The sequence below is a fragment of the Callorhinus ursinus genome, unplaced genomic scaffold (assembly GCF_003265705.2).
Source record: "Callorhinus ursinus isolate GAN/ISIS: 27379988/994484 unplaced genomic scaffold, GSC_fseal_2.0 scaffold599, whole genome shotgun sequence".
Lineage (NCBI taxonomy): Eukaryota > Metazoa > Chordata > Mammalia > Carnivora > Otariidae > Callorhinus > Callorhinus ursinus.
In genome coordinates, this window is record NW_027397654.1 from 1 (window position 1) to 6,745 (window position 6,745).

At 54.2% G+C, this 6,745-nt stretch overlaps 1 pseudogene; it reads right to left on the reverse strand.

Annotated features, from left to right (window-relative positions):
* Positions 1-890: 890 nt before the first annotated feature.
* Positions 891-6,745, reverse strand: part of LOC112818724 (voltage-dependent N-type calcium channel subunit alpha-1B-like) — a 17,994-nt pseudogene continuing 12,139 nt past the window's right edge.

Genomic DNA, 6,745 nt, shown 5'->3' on the forward strand with positions numbered 1-6,745 from the left:
GTCTATCCTCCGGAATATCGCCTCGGATTCACTTCTCCGCACGTCCTACCTTCCAGTAAGTGGTCGCTTCTCTGTTCAGATAGTTGTTGCTACTCTCCTCTTTGATCTCCTGTTGAGTTCGTAGGTGTTCAGAATGGTTTGATCCTTATTCAGCTGAATTCCTGAGACCAGACGAAATCTAGGTCTCCTACTCCTCCCCCATCTTGCTCCGCCCCCCAAATACTCTGTAATTTTAAAGTTTCAGAGTGTTGTGCCTTCCAGTAAGGAGATTCTCTAAAATGGTTTGTTCACAATCATGCTGAAACCCTAGAACAGGTGGTGGTCTTACGTGATTTATTTCTACTGAATGTGTGTCTTTTGTTGCATAGCCCTATGGGTTAACGACATCCACTCACTGGGACACACCTCCACACAGAGAAACGCACACACACGTCACAGGCCAAGTTTCTTTAAGGTGAGTCATGGGGCAGCAGCCAATGGGAACACTCAAATGATCCAGCGAAGAGATAATCTGACATTTCCAAACACGGAGGATGCACCAAAATCTAATCATCTAAATATTCCTTTTGTGTACGAAACAAAGGGTCTCCCGGCATTTTATGCACAGTCTCCTACCTACGGTGTTTCCCTTTTGACAGTGGCCATGAGGTTGGATTTCCCTTTCACTTCCTGCTTTCCCATGTCTTGTGCCACAGTGCTGGGCTTCAGATGGCTCCCACCTGTGCCTCAGTTGCCAAGCTTTTCCTTGCCCCATTGCTTCCTCCAAGTTTTGGCCTCATTTCAGTCAGGCTGTCCCAAGTGCCCGCACCTGCACAGACACAGGCCCTCACTCCTGCCCGCCATTTCCATCTCCACTCCCCACCGCACATGCAGCGACTTCCCGTGTAGGGTCTGTGGTATGAGACCCAGGCAGGCAGCATACAAGGGGACAGAGAGAGCCACGTCCCTCTCTGAAAGGGCTTTAGGAATTGGTCCAGCGCGAAAGAGGAGGTGGGGGCGGGGGGTTGGGGGGGGAGCCGCGGTGCCTCCCCCCAGCTGGCCCCAAAAGCGGGGCCCCTCCTCCCAGGGGCTGCTGCCCCTGCGCGTCCCTGGGAGCCCAGCGTGGATGATAAAACTCATCGGCTGGAACGCGCCCGCTGAGCAGGCGTGCAGTAGAGGTGCGGCTAGCACCAATGGTCTTGGTTGGGGTGGTGGTAGCTATGCCGAACCCGGCCGCCCGAGCTGAGCCTCAGAGTGCAGTGGTAGCCGTTGGGCATGCGGCGGAGGGGGTGCGACTGGGAGGTCAGAGAGGACACAAAGGAAGTCCGGGAGGAGCGGCCTGAGTTGTTGGCCACAGCCTCCTAGAAGGTAAGCGTGTCCTCGGGCTGGGTGCGGGCAGTGTCCTCACTGTCCAGACGCTGCCCCAAGTAAGGGTCAGAGCCGATCCTAGAGCCGGTGGCCAGGGGCTGGCTGAGGGGGTCTCTCTGGAGCAGAGCATTGTGTTCGGAAAGGACACAGCTAAGCCGGCCTGGGGAAAAGGTGGGGAGGCTGGTCTGTGCCCCAGCAAAGTAGACAGGCAGAGAGTTGGCCATCTTGTAGGTGACACAGGGACGGGGGGTCAGCGAAGTCTGGGGGAGCTGCTTCCACCCACCAGGGCCAGGGGTGCTAGCACTGGATGTTGACAACAAGGGGCTCCCATTCACTGAACTACCACCCTAAAAGCAAATCCAACAGAGAAAAAAAAATTCAAAGTCCCAGACCAGAGGCCAATGCATGTGAGAACCATGGAGGTGGGGGGTGAGGCATGGAGAGAGGCAGGCACCCTGGGAGGGGACCGGTAGGGTGTGTGGTGGAGGGGAGAAAGCCGCTGGTGCCGGTAGGCCTGGGGAGGTGGTTGGGGAACAGTAGGTAACAAAGGGACAGGCACAGCTCGGGGAGAAGGGAGACCAGAGGCCATTCCAGGGCAGTTGGGAGGGGAGGATCGGGCTGGTGTAGAAGGAATGGAGCAAGGATGGGGGGGAGCGCAGACTCGGGCCTGGGCACCAGGACATGAAGGAGGATTCGGAGCATGGTGGGGGGGGCTCATAAGGAGGGGCAGTGAGGGGGGTCCTGTCTTACCGGTCTCGGGGGTCCTGGCTCCTGCCCAGCTGTTTGTGACGTGGGGTGGCTGCTGAGGGAGGGTTTGGGCTGCGAGGGCTCCCGGCCCCCAAAGCGGTCACAGGAGTAGAAACGCTGCTTCTCCGAGGAAGAGGAAGTGGGCTGCCTCCGCTCTTGGGACCGGCCCCGCTCCTGTCTGCGCTCCCTCCGGCAGCCTGTGGGCCCCTCTCTCGGGGGTGGGCCTGGCCCTGCAGCACTGCTGGGTGCTGGCCAGGAAGAGCGGAAGTCAGCACAGCGAGCCAGGTGGGAAGACAGACCCCCAGCCCAGACCCGGTCGCCAGGGCCAGGAGGGGGACCCAGGGGGAGAGCTGAGGTGCATGAGTGATCCTGCCTCGTCCCCAGACCTGGGACTCACAGCCCCCTACTCAAAAAGAATCCTCTGGCATTAGGTTTTCAAATTGATCATTAACTCGGAAAGAACTAGTTACGGAAAACAAGGCACTGCACCAAAATTAAGTACTATGGTGAGCGCCTCTTCATGGACCTCTGGCACCTCGAAGCCAACACAGCCCTTCCTGGCCTCCCTCACCTGGCATGTGCCATCTCAGCCTTCCCTGATTCAAGAAATGGGGGCTCCATCCCGTTTCTTAGGCCAAATATACTGCAGGCATCCCTGTCTCCATTCCTTCTCACCAGCTTCATCAGCTCATCTACCTTCAAAAACCAGCTAGACTCTTACCACTTCTCAGCACCCTGGGCTAAGCAACAACCACCTCCCCTGAGCTGCTGCAATAGCTTCCTCACGGATCTTCCTGCTCTGCCCCACCCAAGAGCCAAGTGGGTCCACTAAACACAGGTGAGATCAGGTCACTTTTCCTCTCAATGACCCCTCACTCACTGCAAAAGCCAAAGTTCACACAACTGCCCATAGCTCTGTGAAACTCCCAGCCTGCTCTTTTACAGTGGTCTCTGCTCAGTCAACTCCAGCCACACCAGCGTCTGCTCTTTCCTGAACACACCAAGAACAACCCCACCAGCCTGAGCGGTCAACATGGAGGACCTTTCTTCATGGACTTTTTTCCCTGGGTATGCAGCCAGCACGAGGACCAGATGTGCACTAGACTAGCAGGCAGACCAGAGACCTGCCCCCCCCCCCGACACTGGGGTGTGCCTGCATGGCCAGTGCTCGGCATAAGTTGAGCCCACTTCCCATTAACAATGGCTAGGAATAGCCATTGTTTTCCTGCAGGGCAGCTGTCCAATGCCAGGCCTGAGTGATCCTGGTGCTCACATGTGACACAGAGACCAGGGAGGAAAAGAGATCTTTGAGCACAAAGACTGAAAACTAAGGCTGGTTTCATAGGCCTGCCTCAACTCTTGTAGCACGAGGCAGGACATTAATTAATGAAGAGATGAAATGAATGTAATAGCTAAAGTCCAGAGAAATGATGTCATTTGGAGAAAGTGTAGGACCTAAGGATACTTTTCCATCTGATAAAAAAACAAGAGTCAGAAAACTCTCCAGGCAGCTTAGCTAAGCAGATCGGTCTGATCACCCTCCATAAAAAGAAGAACCTCCACGGGCCCTGGAATGCATCTGCCTGGGATTAACTGTGCTGGGCATCTCCCAGCACAGGCCTTACAGCATCCTGGTGCATCTGCATGAACAAACACGCGTGTGGGCACCTTAAGAAGGAGCCCCAGGCAGGGTTTTATGTCAGCACTCCTCCTCCACAAGTCCCTATGAAGCGCTCCTTTTTTCCCTCCTAGGGTCATGTGGTGGGCTTGCCTTAATGAAGGGGAACCTGGAAGCAGTGAGACACATTCACCCCCTCCCCACAGCCCCCAAACCAGGATGGGCCACAGAGAGTGTGTCACATCTCGGAACAAAAGCTGACATGCAGCCCTGTCAAGGACACAGGGAGGTGCCTGACCCAGAAACAAGCTACTCTGCCTGCCTTGGAGCCTGGAGCCTAGGGAATTGCAGTCCTGTGAGCCACGGGGCAGGTGGAGGCACCACTCTGGCCAGTTGAGTTCCTTGGGTTCCTGAGTAGCACACACTGTGTCCCCCTGCCCTGCCCTGCCCCCGCCCCCGGCCCCGATCCCACAGACCCTGCAGTCAACAAGGTGAGCAGATGCAAAGCCTATGTCCAGCACACCAAAAAAGGCCCTGCTGGACACCTTCTGTCCTCCCAGACCCTTGGCTGCAGCTTCACCAGAGGCCTTCTGGCCACCCCCAGGGATCTGAGCTGAGGTGGTCAAGGCCAGCCTCACCTGGGGCTCTCAGGTTGACCTCCCTCATGGACTTCCCTTCCATCTGTCCCGAGGCCCAGGAACCCTTAGGGAAGGAAGGAGGGAGAGGGGAGAAGAAGCTGGGAAGGCCCACTGAGGGGAAGCCAGCACGAGCTGGGGTCGGAGGGGGTGGCCCTCTGGGTCAGCACACGCCCTGTCCCTCCTGAACGGAGGAGCCTCTGAGCCTGCGCTGACTCCCCAAACAACACACCTGAACAACAGCATCAAGGCTTGCAAAAACGTCCTGAAGTTGTTGTGCCAGTTGATGCTGGTGTCATCATCCAGGGCAATATTTCCAAAAACCTGAAATGAGAAAGAAGGCTGCAGGCTGGTCCTGTTGGGCCCTCAGGAGCTATGGCCAGGCAGAAGAGGATGTGTGCACATGAGGACCCACAAGGCACAGGACGCTGCCCTTGGCCACCATGACTGCGGCAGGGGCTGGAGGCGCCAGCACTTCCAGCCAAACAAGTCACTGCCCACCGCCCGCCCCCAGCTCCGCATGTCTACACCTGCAAGTCCGTATGCCGAGTAAAAATGCCACCTGGAGCTAAGTTTACATGGGCTGCGCTATATATAAGACAGGAAGCATTTGAAATTTCACCCTGTCATCAATGACTCCGAAGCAGTAATTTTATTGGTAGTAGCTATGAGGTCAACTTGAAAGTTCCTTTCTAAATTTCTGTGCAAATATCACAATAGGCTTTCTATCCATTTTAATTGATTTATTTTTAGGGTTAGGAATGCAAACAAGTCAGTAACTGTACTTGGCTTAAAATCTGGAATCTGGCTGAAAAATTTATGAACTATCACATATTCACCAAAAACAAAGATCAGTGACCCTTCTGTTCTTATAAATTCCCAAAACAAAGCAGGCACATATATTATATATATTTTTTAAATAGCATCCGATCTCAGCAAATTTTAAAGGAAGAGAAACTTTTCAATCCCTGAAGTAGAGTTTAAAAATCACTTTTCACCTAACCTTTAAGACAATGGCTTCTCCCACTATAATTTAACATTTGGATCCATCTGCCATCCTACTGTTGAAAAGTGGACAGATGCCAAAGATTTAAAACTGGAACACTGCTTTGTCTTTTAAATGTTTTTCCAAGTAGCTGACAAAGGGTTCTTTGGCAAAATAAAGGCAATCTAACTTATCCAAGCTGAACTTGACAGTACAGTCATCTGGTGTGATCCTGTTGAATTTTTTCTTCTGTAATATATAATTTCCTGTAAAGGATCAGGTCAACTCTCTGGACTAACAGAATGACCAGCGGGTGCTTTGCAGGCCACTCAGCACCAGGCAGATGTGTTCAAAAGCTCCACCAACATGGGGGCCCAGCACCCAATCAAACATGCCCATCAACACCCTAACAGCCCAATGGGGTTCCACTCAGGAGCACAGCAGAGCATTTTCCCACAGACGGTGGAGCTACGCCTCACTAGTGGACTCTGGGTGACAGGCCCAAACCCGTGGTGCCCAGCCTCTGTGTCCTTATTGGTAGAACAGCCTTTCTGAGAATTAAGTTTATAAAGTGCTTCAAACATAGAAATGTTCCCCAAGTGCCAATCTGTCATTGATACCATTTGATGACCATGATCAGTGCCCTTCTGCCCCAGGGCACAGGGGCCCCTTCTGTTCCCTGTCCCATCAGGTGCACCCACCTGCATGCCGATGATGGCGTAGGTGAAGAAAAGCATGGCGATGAGCAGACACACATAGGGCAGGGCCTGGGGAGACATACAGAGGACAGGGCAGCTCCAGGGAGGGATGCCCAGCTAACTTGCTCGGGCCTTGTCTGCAAAGTGGACGGTGGCCAGGTCTCTGGGGCCACCCAGACCACAGCAACCGCAAATCCACCCCCACTGACCATGAAGCCCCTCCACCAAGAGACCGCCTCAGTTCCTTCGTCTATAATCAGTCATAGAACCCACCTCAGAGTCAGTGAGCATTACCAAGATGCTCTCTGGATCACTTAAAATGTCTTTGTAAACTACAATAAGATACCGGGTGCCAACAAGGAGCCTCCACGAGGAGGGGCTGCTCTGGTGGCGAGGAGGAGCTGGTGGCCACAGCACTGTGCATCACACAGGGGAGGGTCAGGGCACGAGGGCCGTGCCTGCACTTCACCTTGAAGGACTGGACGAAGGTCCACAGCAGGATGCGGATGGTGTAGCCTTGGCGCAGCAGCTAGATGAGCCGGGCAGCACGGAAGAGGCAGAGAAAGCTGAGGTTAATGAAATTGTTCTGTAGGGAAGAGAGGCTGTTCTCTAACCTGCGGAGACCAGCCTCCTGCAACTGCAGGTGCTGCTCCCCACCCACCTCTCCCTGGTGTGCTGTGGTCCCGAAGAAAAGTGCATACAAAGAGAGATCGAA